This window comes from Orcinus orca, chromosome X (assembly GCF_937001465.1).
Source record: "Orcinus orca chromosome X, mOrcOrc1.1, whole genome shotgun sequence".
In the NCBI taxonomy this organism is placed as follows: Eukaryota; Metazoa; Chordata; class Mammalia; order Artiodactyla; family Delphinidae; genus Orcinus; species Orcinus orca.
The window spans coordinates 97,198,018-97,217,881 of record NC_064580.1 but is presented as its reverse complement, the minus strand read 5'-3'; positions in this window follow the sequence as shown (position 1 = coordinate 97,217,881).

Below are 19,864 nucleotides of genomic sequence, written 5' to 3'. Positions count from 1 at the left end.
ACATTTGGGGGCCTCCTGCTGGGCAGTGGCAGCCTCTCACGCAGCCTGGGCTCTTTGGGGCACAGGGCTACCAGAGGCCAGGGGCGGATGAGGGACTTCTGTTCCCGCCCCTCAGCGCTGTGCAGCCTCTGTGTGGACCGGGCCCTGGCTGGGTGAGCTTCCTTCTGGCTGAAGGGTCTGGGCCCAGAAGGAGAAACTACCAGCGGCCCAGCTCTCCAGAGATGCGCCAGGCACTGAGTCGGCACCGCACATGCTTTATCCCGAGCAAGGCTCATCAAATCCCAGCAGGGTCGGGGTGCTATCCTCATGCCTACAGATAGGAAACGGGGGCTCAGAGAGGTGAAGTGACCTGTCAACAGTCACACGGCCAGGAAGTGATGGTTTGATGGTCTTTCCATTAGACCTTGTTTCTCAGAGAAATTTTGATACCTCCATCAAATGGCCTCTACACTCAGTCCCACCACTATGGCTGCCACAAAAGCAGAGTTTAAACTCGTCTCTGCCTGGGAGGGCAGAGAGGTTGCAAGTGTATTTGAGGATGCTGTATTACAACACCCAAGGCTGAAGATGCTGCAGGATGAAAAGGCACATCTCACAGGCATGGAGGAAGCAGCAAGAAAGTTATGGGGTGTTAAAGGCAGGTGGTACTTAGAATGGGGCACGTTCTCTCTGGAAGCAGTTTGGAGCTAACGGGTAAAGACAAAGCAGTGTAGAAAGAGCTTGGGGGGAACATCACCAGGAGGACTGGAATTCAAGAACACAGAGCTCAAAGGACTTGGAGAAATCACCTAATGAGGCCCCCAGGCATCATTCCTGCTGGGTTCTTTCTTCATTTTATCATATTTTCCTTGTTTTTAAAAATGTGGGCTGGAGTATCAAAGGGCACAGTCAGCAAAGTGAAAAGGCAACATATGGCATGGGAGAAAATATTTGCAAATCATATATCTGATATGGGGTTAATATGCGGGACACATAAAGAACTCTTACACTTCAACAACAACCAAATAACCCAATTAAAATATGGGCAAAGGACTTGAATAGACATTTCTCCAAAGAAGATATACAAATGGGCAGGAAGCACATGAAAAGATGCTCAACGTCACTAATTATTAATCAAAACCACAGTGAGATACCCCTTCACACCCATTAGGATGGCTGCTATGAAAAAAAACACCCAGAAAATAACAAGTGTTGGCAAAGATGTGGAGAAATCGGAACCCTTGTGCCTCGCTGCTGGGAATGCTGCAGCCACTATGGTAAACCGTATGGCAGTTCCTCAAAAAATTAAAAATAGGATTACCATATGATTCATAACCCCATTTATGAGTATATGTCCACAAGAATTGAAAGCAGGGCCTCAGTGAGATATTTTCATGCCTATGTTCATAGCAGCATTATTCAAAAGAGCCAAAAGGTGGAAGCAACCCAAGTGTCCACAGACAGACAAATGGATAAACAAAATGTGGCATAAACATAGAACGGAATATTATTCAACCTTAAAAAAGAAGAAAATTCTGACATATGCTACAATATGGATGAACCTGGAGGGCGTTATGCTAAGGGAAAGAGGCCAGTGATGAAAAGGCAAGTGCTGTATGCTTCATCTCTATGAAATATCTCAAATAATCATATTCATAGAAACAGAAGGTAGAACGGTGGTTACCAGGGGCTGGGGGCAGGAGAAAAGGGGAGTTGTGTAATGGGTCTAGAATTGCAGTCATGCAAAGATAAAAATTTCTGGATACCTGTTTCAGAACAACGTAAATATACTTAATACTACTGAACCCTATACGGTTGACCCTTGAACAACATGGGTTTGAACTGTCAGGTCTACTTAATACATGGATTCTTTTTTCAATAGATACATATTATAGTATTATGATTCTCAGTTGGTTGAATCTGTGGTGCAGAACTGTGGATATGGAGGGTGGGTTTTCAACTGCCCGGAGGGTCAGCACCCCTTAACCCCTGTGTTGTTCAAGGGCCAACCGTACTTAAAAATGATTAAGATGGTAAATATTATGTTAAGTATATTTTATCACAATTACAGTCTTTAAAAAATATTAAATGTGGGCTGGAATCGATATTTCGGGGAGTTCCTTCTCTCTGTAGAAACCTCAGCTCCACTTTCCCCTGTTTTTCTGAGCCTCTTCCAGAAAACTTTTTCAGACAATGGGAAGAGTGGGAATGATTCTCTGACCAGGCCACTTCCAAATCTCCTCCCTCCCTCCCCAGCCTGCAGAGTCCCTCCTCTTTCGCTTACACCCGATGGATGTTCTTAGCCTGTTTCCAGTGTGTTCGTGGAATGTGCATTCTCAGAGGTACTGGATGAAGGCTGTTGACGAGGAGAAAGGTGTGGACAGCTTGTTCCAGCCCTGTAAGTTACAAGGAGCTCTGGGCTTGTCCAGCAATAGCATAGCTTTGTAGATTTCAGGCAAGCCTATGCTTCCTCTGAAATGTTCTTTCACTGCAGGTACAAAAACACAGTAAACCACGATCCAAAAAAACCCTGTCCACCCGTGAATGGTGCTTTGTAAGCTGGTTAATGTATAACACTTTAGAAAGCTGGGCAGGGAGCATGTTTGCTTTTCCAACAGGAACCACATCAGGGGTGTCAGATGCCAATAATCCCAGGATTCTGTGGTCATAGGCTTTGAATCTGCAGCCAAACTTTGGCATCCAGACGTAGAGGCCAGTGATTTCCAACCTTTTCACCACCAAGGATCCCTTTTATTACTTTTTCCCCTGTGGGCCTCACATTTGGAAAAATTTTTATCTAGCGAAGCTACATTTATTATGGAATAATTCATTTTCCCAATTTTTGACTCACTCGGTGCTTCTGATCCGCGTGAGATAACCACACCAAGCAGTCAAAAGCAAAGAAACGTGATATTGTACTTAGCTCTCTGTGGCTTTGTCTTGGCTGTATGTGCAATTTCTAGGAGACTTTTTAAAAAATATTCAAAAAATAGCTTAAGAACACCAGTTACTCCCTTTAGAGACCTGCAGATTGCGAACTGCCGGTACAAGGTAGTGGAAGCTCTGACAGGATGGCTATCAGCTGAAGAGGCTCCGGATCCCATGAACCACAAGTAGAGCAGAATCTGTTCATCAGGAGGCCTCCCTGTTTTATTTCACTAGCTTAAGTGTTCCGTTTTTTTTTTCCCCATGCAGAGGGAGTGATGAAAGAGATTGTTCCCCAAACAAAAATAACAAATGTTTACCAAGCCCCTACCTAGATGTCTGGTACTGTGACAGGACAAGTCGCAGACAAAGTCTGCCTCCCCCAGATCCTCTGCTCCCCAGTTCTAAGTCACGCTCCCTCTGGATTGAGGATCTTTGGTCAGAGGGCGTCATCTAAGCCAAACGTCCCTTCCCACATGGAACACAAGTGGACACGTCTATGTGTCTGTCTACGCTACTATACTGGAATCCTCTTGAGGTCAACCACTTGGTCCTATTTTTCGCTGTAACTCTACATCTCCACCAACCAGCGCAGTGCAGTGTCCGGCACCGGCAAGTGCTAGTGGAATGAACTACAGTGAATTCTAGGCTGAGTAAATAGTTGAACTCTTGGGAACTAGACTGTGAGCTCCTTAAGGGCAGACACTATCTTATTCATGTCTGTGTTCCCAGTGCCTGGCACACCATATGGCACAGAGCAGTCACTCAGTAAGTGCCTGGGTGGATGCACGCATGAATGGATTCCATAATGCAGGAGCTGGTACCCTGCGGCTGGACACCCGGTGATGAAGCATAGACTGGTTATTATAGGCACACAGGTCACGGGCCACAGGTAGAACCGCTTCTCACCATTTATTTTTGTAAGCCATCACCCGGGGCTGCCATGTCTCTGGCTAATCCTTGGCTAACCACTCCCTTCTGCAACACTCAGTATAGCTCTGTCCTCTCCCTCCTACCTCATCACCCTCCCACCTTGGCATGATTGAATATATACACCAACATGCACCAGGCCGATAAAAGAGCATGGTTCAGAGCCGTGGCACCCCATTTTGGAAAGGGCACTGACCCCTACTATAAAAGAAGCTCAGAAAGGACAGAGAATGAATGCGGCCGAGACATGTCTCTCCCTGTGGTGTCACTGGGTGTAATTTAAGCAGAGGCATTCCTGCAGTTGTTACACCCAGGCAAGTGTGGGGAATGAAACAGTTGTCTGTGACTGATTTAAACTGTGGTTTTTGACAACTGTGGCCTGGATTGAAGTGTCCCATCTGTTAAATTTAGTGTCCAAGGGAGCTGTGAACATGAGCTCTCATAGCAGCAGCTTCAGTTCTGTGGGGTCCTTGACAACTCAGGAAGAGTTCCTATCCCCAAACCAAATTGGACATTTTCTCTGCATCTAAGGGTTGTTTTAATTAATACAGTTATTCCTGGCAGGATACTGGAATGCAGGAACAAGGTGGGAAGAACGTGGAGGGGGCAGGGAGGGGAATGGGGAGAGCCTCTTTTCAAATATTTAAGAAATAACCAGGACTATCCTTACGCAAAGGTCACCCAAATACCCCCTTCTCAAATTCCCACCTCTACCCCCATCCTCACCCCATCCCCATCGCCCTTTGCTCTCAGCCCAAAGTCCCCTGATAACCCCTGCTTCTAGCAAAAGCATTGTAAGCTCCCATTCAAATTAAAACCTTATTAAGACATTACCAACCGTTAACATCTACTGAACATTTTCCTTTCAGATTTACGCTTGTAACATGATAGAGCCCAGAAGAAAAAAACGATATGGTTTGGATGGAGGAAAGTAAGAGAAAAAGATGCTGCATAGAGAAGGCGGTCCTGGGTGAGACTTTGCCAGTGATAGAAGGTGAGAGTTCTGCATGGAGAAGGCAGGATGGCTCTATTGCCATCCAAAGAGAAAGGATGGTGATGGGAGTTCCCTGGTGGTCCAGCAGTTAAGACTTCGGCTTTCATTGCTCTGGACCCGAGTTCGATCCCCGGTCTGGGAACTAAGATCCCACAAGCCCACACGGTGTTGCCAAAAAAAAAAAAAGAGAGAGAGAGAGAGAGAGAGAGAAGGGAGGAGGGCAAAGTGTGCAGGCGAGGAGACCCGTGGCACACCATTTTGCCCTAGGTGGGCCCTTGCTCACTGTCTCCATTCCAGAGGAGCTTGGTACGAAAGAAGTTTCTATTATACCCATTCTCAGTGGAAGCCTTCCCAGCTGCCCCAGTCAACTAATCCATGACTGTCTACAACTATATTTGGCGAGGCAGCCTCCTGTGTCTACAAATACCAGCTTGGGGAACTCACGTAAACTCCTCACTCCTCCAGATTTAGGCTATCCCCAGTGTGATCTCCCATTATTTGCCAACATGAACTCTGAAACCCAGCCCCGCCAATCCACCTCACTGTTCTTTCCTGGAGCTCATCCCCAACACACACTACATTTCCATCTGGCTGACTCCGGGCCTGAAACGCTGCAGATCTCTCTACCCCATTCCCCAAATGCCTACTTTCTCTCAAAGCACTATGATCCTTTCAGGCCCAGCTCAAGTCTCATGTACTGCTGAAGAAGTTCCAGACAATTCTAAATTCTGCAAAATGAAAACAAAAATTACAAACGCACAATCTACTGGAGGATGTAGAAAATAAAATAGACAATTATAGTAAAAGTGTGATGAATCCTGGTCCTGCTACTTACTAGCTGCATAATTATGGTTGAATCATTCAACTTCTTTGAACCTCAGTCTCCTCATCTATAAAATGGGGAAATGAACAGTACTTACCTCATTGGGCTAATGGAGAAATTGAATTAAATAATGCATGTAAGGCACCTGGCACAGGGCTGCTCCCTTCTGTTCCAGGGCCTTAGACATGATCCAAGAGGCATTAAGGGTTGATGGAGGGTTTGTCCCTGTTTCTTTAGGCTGAAGATTCTATAGGGAAAAGCTTTGACAGAGAAGCAGAAATACGCAGCTTAAGCAAAGTGCCCCCGGGGTGGAGGAGAAGAGTAAATGTCTGTAGGAGTGTTGGGAAAGGAAGAGGTCTGACTTCCTGGTGGAGGCCAGACTGCAGGGGCTGTTTGGAAATGAAAAGTGGAAGCACTATCTTGGTTGAAGGCCAAGCTGGACAAAGTACCACTTGGTAGACAGCAATCACTCCTCAGCTTCTGGAAAGGGGAGAGAGAAGGAGAAATGCACCCCACCATCTGCACCCACATTCTGTAAGTCACAAACTACAGAAGGCTTAGGGTCTTCCCTACTGAGGGACAGGCGCTACCCCTCACCTCAAGGGAAGCAAGAAGCTCATTGCTGGGGGTCCGCATGACAAGAGAGTCCCCAGATCACATTTCCTTTTGGCCGCTTAGGGAGCCCCTGGTGCCCCCTTTCATTCCCACCACACTTGCCTCCTCCCAAGAGCTGATGGGTTCAGTTGTATGAAAAGTCAGCCTTCAGAAGAGTAATTCTAAGTTCAGGACCACAGGAACCTTCACCAAGACTTGGAGTAAGCACCTTAGATGCCTTCAAAAACTGATATCCTCACTATAAGTGTTTGGCTTTTTTAGTGCTCTTGTGTCTTGGCTATGACCTTCTTCCCATGGTTCTCTAGCTTTAGGAAGTTTCACTCTCCAAGTAGGATTCTGTTAAATAGGAAAAACTATACTGAGTATCTTTCTGTCAGAGGGAGCAGCAACATCACGCACTGTTGACATCTCCAACTTGATGTCTCCCATGGTCCCTGTGCTGGGGCAGAGCCGCCAAGTGGCACCAAAGCATGAAGAAAGCTACCAGGCATAGGCCTTTGTCTGACAGCTCACAGTTGAACTTCACTTAGGGCAAGGGGCTCCAAAGGGATGAGGCACCAGCCTGGAAATCTTCCAGAGGAATCCTTGTATCTGCGTATAATCCCCTCACCAATCTTGGAAGTGTTTGTGCATGCCCTGTTCCTGAGGGTATGTATGCTCTTCTGAAGAGGGTGTCTTACTTAGGATTAGAGCTCTATAGAGGGTGAAAGGGAAGGAATGAAGGAAGAAGTTCACTAAGATTGCCTCCAGACCCCAAACTTGGGCCCAGCTAACCATGGCAGTATGGCACGATGGAAGTAGCCAGGCCTTCCACCCAAAAGCCGGGATTTGAATCTCAGCTCTGCCACAGAAAGACCCATCTTAGTGTTGTGAAAACTAAACATGATGATATACAGGAAGCACACTGTGCATGACACATGTTCCGTCAGAATCAGCTGAAGCAGAGGTGCTAAGGAAGAATTTGCTTCCTGTGCTTGGAATATCAGCTCATTTGGGGGGCAGTGTGCTCGTGTTCATTCTCTAAACCTGTTACTCCCAATGTTTTCCACTAGTCCAGAACTCCCACCACTCTTGTAACCCTCTCCCTTTGCTGCCCGCTTAAAGGAGCCAAGATTTAGCCAGACCTCAAGGTGGGAGAAGACCTCTTGCGCACCACGAGGCAGGTCTCAGGCCTGTACTCTCTGGGCTTTGGTTTTCTCACAGTCCGGTCAGTGTGCTGTGCTCCACTATCTTTTCCCACCCCCATCCCTTAGCTATTCCTTCCTCCCCTTCATCTTATCAAAGCCATACTTATCCTTCAAGGCCCAATTCAAATTCCTCGTCCCATGAATCCTCCTCCCATGCTCTATCATCGTGAATACACCCCACACATATTCACCCTTAACAAGCCTGGTTGTACGAATGTGACTGTTTCGTTTCCAGGAAGCATGGAGGCGATCTGAGAACTAGGGCCAGTCAAATCTTCTCTCTTTTCCATATCCTTGCATGCCTTCAAGGAGCAAGCATTATGCCAGGCTCTGGGGCTAGAGATGAACTTGACACAGTCCCTATCCTCAAAGTGGGGTAAACACCTCGGAGAAAGACTTAAGATGAGTGCTGTGCCATTTGAGGTCGCTGGCCGGGGTCAGGTATTCAAGGTAGAGAAAAGGGCACTTGGAAAGACCCGGGGAAAGGGAAAGTCATGCCATGTTCTGAGGATGATTAGAGCACCGTGTAGTGCAAACTTTGGCCACACAACAGGAAATATGGCTGGAGATGGAGAGTGAGGCCACCTCTGAAGGGCCTGGTTTTTGAAGCTAAAGAATCTCAATCATATCCTGTAAGCAATGGGAGCTGAGGGAGCTTTCTCTATGCTAGCAGTGAACATATTTTATATCAACTATCTGTCCACTTGTCAGTTTTTCCTCCAGCACTGTTTCTCACCCAGGGCTGGTTTTGCCCTCTACGAGAACTTTGGGCAGCTCTGTGGACATTTTTAGTTGTTATAACTTGGAAGATGCTACTGGCATCCAGTCAGTAGGGGGCCAGGAATATTGCTGAACATGGTACAACATACTGAACAGCCCCCACAACAAAGAACTGACCAGTCCCTAATGTCAATTGTACCAAAGATGAGAAATCCTGTCCTACAAGAATGACTATGGTCTCTCTCTTCAAGGTCCAGCAGGTTCTCAGATACTGTGAGTGCTTGCGTGCTTAATAAACATTGAATGAATGATCTGAATGTCCCAGATCCTTTTCTGGGAAAAGTGTGTATCTAAATAGCTACTGCTCTATTTAATTACTTTCTTTCCCAACACATTCTCTGTGTGTCTGTCTCCATCTATTAGATTGTAGTTCCATGAGGGCATGGACTCTGGCTGGTTCACTGTTGTCTCCCCAGCAGTTAGGTGAGTGACTGGCAAATATTAGGTGCTCATAAATGTTTGTTGAATCATTGAATGGTAGATTTGATGAGTGGGGCTGGGGATAGAGACCAGAGGAAGCTAGGGTTTGAAGTAATTGAGATTTCTCCTTTCCTGGCAAGAGGCAGAAAGGGGAGACTGACAGTCCTGAAGATCTTCTGTACTGAATTTCCCCAAACCTACTCTGTCCTTTGGACCATGACTTCCAGTTTTCAGAAGTGTAATTATCGTGTGTCTTGGATATTTTTAGGCTTATTCTGTTTGAGGTTCACTCAGCTTCTTTAATTTGTAGGTTTATATCTTTTGACAAATTTGGAAAATTTTTAGCCACTATTTCTTCAAATATTTTTTCAGCCCCATACTCTTTATTCTCTCCTTCTGAGATTCCAATGATACAAACATTAATTCTTCTGCTATTGTCCCACAGATCCCTGAGGCCCTGTTCACATTTTTTTTTCAGTCTATTTCCTCTCTGCTTTTCAGATTGGGTAAGTTCTATTCATCTGTCTTCACATTCACTGATTCTATCCTGTTATCTCCACTCTACTATTGAGCCCATCCAGTAAGTATTTTTGTTGTTTCTGTTATTGTATTTTTCAGTTCTATAATTTACCTTTAGTTCTTCTTTACATTTTCTATTTCTTTCCTGGGATTTCCCATGTTTTTCATTTGTTTCAGAAGAATTTGTAATTGCTCGTTGAGGCCAACTAACCCCGCCTCACATTGCCTTGTTCAGTCTTCTCCCTGCAGGATGGGCGTGGAGACTCAGCACAGCTAGACTAGGCTGGTAGCAGGGCATAGAAGATCAGCTCCCCACTCAGCTCCACTGAAACCCCAGTGGAGTGGTGTGCCGTTGTTCCACTGATGTTTAGTTGGAGTAGGGTGGGAAGTGCCCCCCAAAAGGTGTTATATTATTAGATGACCCTTTTCCTAGGCCTTTGACTAGGAGGAACGGGCTTTCCTTAGAACTATTTTTGGTTGGTGCCTGTTGGAAGTTTTGGGTTGGGGTTTCTGCAGAGTCCTATCTGGAATATATGGGGAGGAAATAAGAAAACCCAGGGGACTCAAGGCTGTGTTGTTCCTCAAGTCCTGAGGTCCTTAGGTTGCCTGCCTTCTTCTCACCTTTCAGTCTTCCTATGTTTGTTTGTTGTGGTAGGTCCAGTGTTTTTTAGTTGTAGGAGGGAGGACCTGGGAGGGAAGGAGGGGAGAACGGTATTATTCTATTTTGGCCAAAGCCAGAAGTCTGGGCCATGAATTTTAACCTTATGTCTCATTTTAGGCATTAGAGCAAGTCAGTCACCACCTGCTAGGAGAGGTTTTGCGATTTATGTGTAATAAACATGTCTTACATTTCTATATATCGTGAGAGTTTTCCCAGTGCTTTTATCCAGGATTTCATTTGATCTTCATGACAATCCAATGAGGTAGGTACTATTGTTAGTATCTCCATTTTATCAATGAGGAAACGGACACACTCAGAGATCAGTTAATTTGCCCAGGGGTGGCAGAGCTGACATTTGAGCCCAGGCCTCCAGGCCCTAGTTTAGGGCTCTCTTCATCGTACACGTCAGGAATGGTCACCAGCCTGATCTACCTCTCACCCACCAGCTACCCTTAGCCAATGGGCACCCAGGGTTTTCCAGCCTGCCTTCCCCCCCTGGACTCCACCCTCCTCCCTCTTTTGCTCTAGATCAGTCAGCAGGGATTTTACAAGTGCCCAGCACTGTGACTTCACAGTAATAGGTTCCAAAGGGCCACTTAGACCTCAGTCATCCCAGTCAATCCAGACCAGCAGGGAAGGGCTGGCCAGTGGGAGCTCGTCCGTATTCTCTAGACATTGCAGCTGGGGGATTTAGCAGAAATGTTAGCTGGGGCCAGGACTTGTGCAGTCACACAAGGCCCTGTGCTTCGAGAGGTCCCGGGCCTGGCTTAATGCTCTGCCATCACCATCGCGAAGTGACTTACAAATTTGAACAAGCGGCCCTGCATTTTCATTTTGCACTGGGCCTCACAAATGATGTAGCCGTTTGGGGCTGAGGCCCAACCTAGTCACCTCTCTGGGAGCAGGGTTCAGTCTCCCAGAAAAGAGCAGAGGAACCTGCAAAGTTATGGCCTTGAATGAAAGGCCCCCAAGCATGAAATCTGTTCCTGTGAATTTCACACCACACTCCCATTCTTTTGTAGTCAGTCAGGCTCAGTGACCTGTGTGAACTTTCTCCCTGAGCCGAGAGAGCCCTGCCACCTCCAAGTCTTGGCTACATTGCTCAGCTCTACCAGACCACTGGCACTCCATCTCTCAAAAATGGTTTCTGTCTGATTAGACAGAATATATCTGATGCATATATAAACCTCCCCACTACATATAATCTCTTTTTTAAAAAATCGAGGTAATATTGATTTATAACGTTATATAAGTTTCATGTGTACGACACCGTATTTCTACTTCTGTATACACTACAGTGTGCTCGCCACTCAGAGTTTAGTTTCCATCCGTCACCACGCAGTTGACCCCCTTCACTCCTTTAGCCCTCCCCACACCCCTTTCCCCTGTGGGAACCACTATTCTGTTCTCTGTATCTATATGTTTGTTTTTGCTTGGTTTGGTTTGTTCATTTATTTTACTTTTTAAAATGGAATTTTAAAAAGTATTTTACTTTTTAAAGTGGAATTTTAAAAAGTAAAATACAGTAATTGTCATACAGTAATTGTCATACAGTAATTGTCATACAGTAATTGTCATACAGTAATTGTCATACAGTAATTGTCTTTCTCTGACTTATTTCACTTAGCACAATATATGTTTGTTTCACTCAGCATAATATATGCAGATGGCCAACAGGCACATGAAAAGATGTTCAACATCTCAAATTATTAGGAAAATGCAAATCAAAACCACGATGAGATATCACCTCACACCTGTCAGAATGGCTATAATCAAAGAGGAAAAAAATTTTAGAATGCTGGAGAGGATATGGAGAAAAGGGAACCCTCACACACTGTCGGTGGGAATAAATTGGTACAGCTAGTATGGAAAATAGTATGGAGATTCCTGAAAAATTAAAAATAGAACTAGCATATCTGATCCAGTTATTCCACTTCTGGGTATATATCCGAAGAATATGAAGACACAAATTTGAAAAGATATATGCACCCCCTGGTTTATTGCAGCATTATTTACAGTAGCCAAGATATGGAAACAACCAAAGTGCTCGTCAACGGGTGAATGGATAAAGAAGATGTGGGACTACTGGGCATATACCCTGAGAAAACCATAATTCAAAAAGAGTCATGTACCACAATGTTCATTGCAGCTCTATTTACAATAGCCAGGACATGGAAGCAACCTAAGTGTCCATCGACAGATGAATGGATAAACAAGATGTGGCACATATATACAATGGAATATTACTCAGCCATAAAAAGAAATGAAATTGAGTTATGTGTAGTGAGGTGGATGGACCTAGAGTCTGTCATACAGAGTGAAGTCAGAAAGAGAAAAACAAATACTGTATGCTGACACATATATATGGAATCTAAAAAAAAAAAAGAAAAAAAAAAGTCATGAAGAACCTAGGGGCAGGACGGGAATAAAGACGCAGACCTACTAGAGAATGGACTTGAGGACATGGGGAGGGGGAAGGGTAAGCTGGGATGAAGTGAGAGAGTGGCATGGACATATACACACTACCAAATGTAAAATAGGTAGCTAGTGGGAACAGCTGCATGGCACAGGGAGATCAGCTCAGTGCTTTGTGACCACCTAGAGGGGTGGGATAGGGAGGGTGGGAGGGAGAAGCAAGAGAGAGGAGATATGGGGACATACGTATATACGTATTGCTGATTCACTTTGTTATAAAGCAGAAACTAACACACCATTGTAAAGCAATTATACTCCAATAAAGATGTTAAAAAAGATGTGGAATACTACTCAGCCATAAAAAGGTGAATTCTTATCATTTGCAACAACATGGATGGACTTTAACAGTACTATGCTAAGTGAAATAAGTCAGATGGAGAAAGGCAAATACCGTATGATTTCACTCCTTTTGTTTTTAAAATTGAAATGTTTGAGATAGTTGAAGAGTCTCCTGCAGTTTTAACAAATAGTACAGAGAGATTCCGTTTCCCCTCTCCCCAGCTTTTTCTAATGATAACATTTTGCAAAACTCTACTATATCACCACTAGGATATTGATGTTGATACAATTCACAGATCTTATTCAGATTTCCTGTTTCACTTATACCCATCTGTGTGTGCATTTAGTTCTCTACAATTTTATCACACGTGGGTTCGTGTATTCTCCACCACAGTCAAAATACTGAACAGTGCCATCGCCTCAAGGATCTTTCGTGGTATTACCCTTTGTGACTGCACCCACATCCCTCCTGAAACCGTCTTCCCCACCAGTGGCAAACACTAATCTGTTCTAAAATTAGGACATCTGGGCTGGTTGCAGGTTTCGGCTCTTATGAATGTCACCTCTGTTTTTGACTGTGTGTTCTTATGAATTCATGGCCACTTTAAATGAGTTACTAAAGCCAGATTTGTCAGGAAAAGTCTTTGAATCTCCTATCAGTCAATGGTTTTATTTTTCAATTTAGAGGCAACACAGGCCAGGAGAAAGCTATAGGGCTTTGGAGTTGGGAGAATTGTTTTTTTTAATAATAACAGGGCTCCATTGTTTCCCTCCTGCGTGGCCTGGGGCTGGTTACTTAACACTCCACAGCCATCACCTCCACCATCATCACCCCACCCTCCACTCAGCATCTCCACTATCTTTGTTTACCAGGAAAAGCAAAACCTCTGTGCAGAGTTGCTTTTGTGAAGATTAAATGAGATAGCACATGAAAGCTCCCAGTATTTTGGGGCTTTCCAGAGTCCCTTCTTTCTTGACACCAGCTGAGGAGGGGGAATGAATCGAAAATAGTGAAAAGTTGAAACTGTACATTTTAATAGTGCAGTTTGAATACTCCTAAGTATTTGCAACAAGGGGAAAATAGGACAAGAATGAGTGTACAACTGGGACTTATAATTAGCTTAACTTCTAAAGAGCTCTAGGAGGGAACTGGGAAGACTTCTTTAAACTAAGTCAAACAGGACACTGTCCCGTCCCTCACGCCCTCTCCCAACACTGGGGAGGCTTAATTAGTTTAGCAGCTCTTTTCTTTCAAGATCTGCCTATAACAAGCTATAGTCTCCCTTAGTCCAATTTTGCAAAAATTCTAGATTAGTAGAGCCCAGATGAATGACGTTTTATTGGGATTGAAAAAGAGTCCTTTACCCCATGTTGGAAAACTTTCATAATTCTGTTTGTTTTTAACCCCCTCCCAATCTTTCCTTCACTCTCTGGCTCAATGACAGCTCAAGGCTGCCTCCACCCTTTTTGTTCTAATTCTATGAGCTTTTCCCTGGCACTCAAAGGGCTGTTGATGGATACGTAGTTTTGCCAAAGAGATATTGGGTTGGCCAAAAAGTTCGTTCGTGTTTTACTGGAACATCTCATGGAAAACCCTGAACAAAATTTTTGGCCAGCCCAATACTATCATTCCCCTCAGACTGCCCCCGCTTCTCAAGTTTTGAAATCCCAGAAGACAGTTCTGCTTGATTTTCTAAGCACTTTCTGTGAGTGCGTGATGGGTCCATCTCAGGGAGCCTTGCTAAGTTGCTACTGACTTCCATTCCGAGTGTCTCTGGAATCCATCGCCAAGTATTTACTGCACATCTACCTGGGGCCTTGCCCTGTGCTCCACACTGTGGGGAGTGCAAAAGCCAGAGCTGTTGTCCTCAAGGGGTTTGCAGTTTGAGGAAACCCAAGTACACACATGAAACAGTTGGAGAATGATTACGAAGAACCCTGTGGGATAGGACACGGACTCAAAGTGAGATGATTGGTCAGAGAGGTTGGAGATCAGTGAGGGAGGAAGAAGGCTTCATGGAGAAAGTAAGGTTGGAGGCTCAAAGGATAAGCCAGACTTGGATGGATGGAGGAGTGAGAAAGGACAGTCCCAGTAGGGGGACATCTTGAGTAAAAACATGGGGGCAGGGGGAGGCTTGAACCATGCTTCCTGACCTGAGTTCTGGGTCGCCTCAGTTCCTGACTTCTTGTCTTGCCTTCTGCTTATGGCCTCGCCCACCCTCACCTGGTACCCAGTGCTCAGTTCTCTGGGGCTGACACTCAGCTACAGTGTATGCTTAAGTTTTGAATGCCAGCTGCATCCAAAGAATCATCCCCACCCAACCTTCCCAACCCTGAGTTCCCTACCCCAGCGCCCATCAGTGGTGGTGATGTTCCTGAAAACGTCCAGCCGTGAGATTTGGAACACAAAGGCCAGCTAGACCAGCACCAAGGAGTAGTGGGGAAATCAATCACAGGAAATGGCTAAAATGACATCCCATGGTGGAGGAAGGGCCTTGGTAACCAAACAGAGGGGTACAGATGTGATATAGTCAAAGATTAGGAACCACTGTAACCATTTATTTCTATTACTAGGGACAGAGGTTTCCTTTGACTAATATTAAGAAACTAGAGCCCTTTAGTTGACAGGGAAAATGAGCTGTTTCCCCTAATTAAAGGAAATTCTGCCGACAGCCCAGTGAAGACTATTTTTGTGTTAACCAGGCCAACAGGGAAGACATCCAATTTACCCCCTCCCAAAGTCTTGGTTGAACTCCACCCCACACTGGCCCAAGGCTATTTGGTTTGGAAGCTGACAGTCCAACCTCTTCCGTGGCTTCTGTTCACACTCTCACTGGCCTTGGGGGATTGTAAAGTCAAAAGAAGCAGGGACTGCAGTCAGCTGGCCAAAACCAAATGCTGCCCCACACCACGCCCGGCCGTACCACACTCCACACCGGGTGCAGCTGGATTTTCCCCATAGGGGAAGTCGATTTTACAACCTAGGGGTGGAAAATGCCCGAGATGGGAGAGGAGATCGGGCGAGGAATGCAGCTGGAGGATGCAAAAGGGCAGACTCCAAGACATGGGTGTGTGTTGAGATGGAATTAACCAGAATCTTATAGCATCTTGGACAGAGTAGCCACCAATGTGCTCTACCAATCCTGGGCTACTGAATCAAAACGATTCTTACAACTATCCCCGCAAACTTTTGAAGGAGGTTGAGAGTCCGCCTGCCGATGCAGGGGACGCGGGTTCGTGCCCTGGTCCGGGAAGATCCCACATGCCGCGGAGCGGCTGGGCCCGTGAGCCATGGCCGCTGAGCCTGCGCGTCCGGAGCCTGTGCTCCGCAACGGGAGAGGCCACAGCAGTGAGAGGCCGGGCACCGCAAAAAAAAAAAAAAAAAAAAAGAATAAGTCAAATGTACCACTTTACCCGGAATGTGAAACAAACAAAAAAAAATAGCACAGACTGAAAACTTCCACAAAGTAAATGAATGGCTGGTCTTTAACTCATTGAGGGCTGAGATCATGTTTCTTATTGCTCTCCATTATATCCCCAGGACCTAACATAGTATCTGGCACATAGTAGAAGCTCAGTAAATGCTTGTTGAATGAATAAATGAATCACAATAATAATAGCAATGACAGTAATAAATATGTATTGAGCCCCAATTGTACCCCAGGCAGTGCTCTAAGTAATTTACATGTGTTAACTAGCTGATTGGATCCTCACAGCAGCCCTCTATAAAGTAGGCTCATTATTATTCCCATTTTATAGAGCAGGAAGATGCTCTATAAGAGGAACCACAAGAGGATGGTTCCTTGCCCGAGGGTATAGGACAACTAGTAAGCAACAGAGCTTGAATCGTTACTTACTGAGAGAAGGCAGGGGCACCCTGGCTATCTCTTGACCACTTGTGGTCACTCAGTGTTCATAATGATCAACCAAATGTACTATGAGGCAGACGCAAAGTGGCGATTATTTATTATTTCCCCTGCCTGGGATGCTATCCTCAGTCTCCTGTATCACCCTACCACAAATGCACACATCACTCCTTTCTTCCTATTAGAATCCCACTCATGCTTAAAGATGCAGTTCAAATTTCACCTCTTTTACCAAGCCTGTGCTGACTACTCTTGCTGGAAGAGCTCTCTCCCACTTTGGAACTCCTATGGCACTCGTGGGCCATACCACTCATTTGATACTTGGAAGCTAGATAGCATGCCAGTTAAGAGCCAGAGTTTAAAGTTGGACACGGTTGGATTTAAATTCCAGCTCTGCCAATTTACTAGGTGTGTGACTGTGGGCAAGTTACTTAACCTCTCCATCAAAGAGCATGATCTTTGAACTGGAAAGAGAATTAAAGCCCAAGATAGATGAGGAGATAATAAGGGAGTACTTAGTTGCCTTCAATGAGTTCAAGTTTCCAGGCCCGGACAAATTACATCCGAGGCTACTGAGAGAATGTGCAGATGTGATCACAGAGCCAGTCTTAGTAACCTTTGAGAAATTATGGCAAAGGGAATAGGTAAGAGACGCAAAGAGGCAGGCAAACGTTGTTCCAAGTTTGATTGAAGGGGAGGGGGCTGGTGTTGCAGAGTGCAAAATGTATATCCTGGAAACTGCAGACCAGTGAGCATGGCATTGGTCTTTGGCAAAAGCATAGAATGCACTATTAAGCAGATCATTTTTGAGGCTTTAGAAAGGGAGCGGAAATCACTAGGGGTAAGCATGAGCTCACTAAAAGCAAGTCATGCTTAACTAAGCCCATTTCCTTTTTTGAATGGATATCTAAAAGGGTAGATGAAGGGGATACCATAGTGTAATGTATCTGGATTTCAGTGAGACATTTGAAAAAGTCTTACGGTATCCTCGTGGAGAAGGTGGAAAAATTGGAGCTGGTTGGTAGCAGAAGTTATATGGATTGCTTCAAGTTTGAACAACCTTATTAAAAATGATTTTTAATAAGGGGAGGGCTCTAAGGTCATGCTGCAGTCTTCTGTCCTGGACTCTCTCTCATTCAATATTTTTATTAGTCGAGTTGATCAAATATGCAGATAAAAGGAACTTGGTGATACAGAGCTGCACTTTCAGTGGAGGCGATATCGCCCCCAAGAGGGCAAAATTGCTTCTTGAGGAGTGAAAAAAACCCTTTACACATAGAGCCCAGACCCGTAGAGAGTAAATAAACATATACACAGCATATCAGTATTATTAAAATTTCACAGGCAGAGATTAGAGAAAAATGTCTTAGAAGGCTCCTTAGAGGTGTAAAAATGGAAAAAAAAAAGGTTGAGAAACATTGGTATAAAGAATATGGTATTTTAGATGAGAGACTCAAGATCTAGAAAAATCATGAGAGAGGTAAATTGAAATACAAAAATAAACAAAGTGGGACTTCCCTGGTAGTCCAGTGGTTAAGACTCTGTGGTTCCACTGCAGGGGGCGCAATTTCGATCCCTGGTCGGGGAACTAAGATCCCTGGCGCGTGGCCAAAACAATAAAATAAAATTTAATTTAATTTAAAAATAAATACGACACATAAACAAGGTGATGGTTATCGAGGATGCATGTAAGGCCCGGCACCTAGGCTAAAATAAAAGTCAATTGTATAAGCATAGAATCAGGCAAATAATAGTAGTTCGTGCAAGAAACAGAAGAGGGTTTTAATTGAGCTACAAGCTCCACATTGAGCAGACAACCCGAATGGAAGATCTGGAAACCACGTCCCATGAGGCATGATTTAAATGAACTGAGGATATTTGACCTGAAGGACAAAAGACGTGGGCTGACATGACAGATATCTGTCATGTGAAAGAGGAATTAGAAATAGTTTATGCAAAGCTAACTTTTTGCTCAACCTAAGGAATACGTTTTTTGTTGTTGTTGTTGTTTTTGGGTTTTTTTTGCGGTACGCGGGCCTCTCACTGTTGTGGCCTCTCCCGTTGCGGAGCACAGGCTCCGGACGCGCAGGCTCAGCGGCCATGGCTCACGGGCCCAGCCGCTCCGCGGCATGTGGGATCTTCCCGGACCAGGGCACGAACCCGCGTCCCCTGCATCGGCAGGCGGACTCTCAACCACTGCGCCACCAGGGACGCCCAGGAATACGTGTTTTTTTTTTTAACAATTAGGGGATGTCCAAACGTGGAACAAGCTGCTTTACAGAGGGATGGGCTTTCCAGATTATCGGGATGATATTCCTGCACTGAGCGGGAGGGTAGATATAACCTCTAAAGTTTCTTCTAAATCTCAGATTCAACGGTGCCCGACTCATTTGAAAGTTATGGACGTGGAAAAGATGGCTGATGAACCCAGACAAAACACCCTCCCTTGGTTTCAAAGCCCAAATCCCACAATACGGGGCATACTTGCTTGAGAAATCTGTCACTCAGGAACCAAATCAGGTGCCAATACTGAGAGCCCTCGTTCTCCCGGGTTCTGGTGTTTTGTGTTGCCACCTACCTGTTGCTCAGTTTCCATCTTGGCATAGAGGGCGAGAAGGCACAGAAGGAGTTGTGGTGCAGTGCCAAGGAGGAGGTCGTAGAGATCAGAGTTAAGAGAACTGCTCAGATCTGTTTCATGAAAATATTGGGGCCGGTGAGTAGGGCAAGCACACTTCTTTTCCTTCTAAGTCTCTCTTTCTCTCCCTCTGTCTCTCTCCTCAACTAGCCAGCAGCAGATTTGGCGCAGGGATGGGGCAGAGGGTGGTAATTTCAGGTCAAAGGTTACCACCACATTGGTTGGGAGAGCTGGGGAATGAGACCGTGGGAGTCCTCACCGTTTCTGAAAATTGAAACAAAAAAAACCGACTTGAGAATCTAGTCCCTGGAACTGTGTCCCAGGGAATGTCTCAGGGAACAGGACCGTGATGGGGGTGCGGCATAGTATTCCCAGGGGTCTGAGTATCTCGCTGAAGCCCCTTGGTCGGCTGTTCAGTGCACACCCAGTTATGTGTTCTGCTTTTCACCTAACATCGCCAGGCAGACTCTTCACAGCCCCATTGCTAGAAATTAGGTTTCTTACAGCTGCCGTGCAATCAAACTCCATTCACTTTCCTCTTACTGCTCCCTTCTCTCTGCCCTTGGCCAGATGTAACCTGTTGCTTCACGAAGCAACCTTTTCTTGCCTGTGCCCCACCGTCTCCTCTTTCACGCCCACCCACTCGCTGAAGTCCTCATCACCAGCGTAGATCCGTGTACAGGGCCGAGCCCACAAGAACTCTGCCAGCGCTTCAAGAGTTTTCTCTCCACGTCCTCTCTCGAGTCATGCTCAGGTCTGCACTATTAACCCTGGGA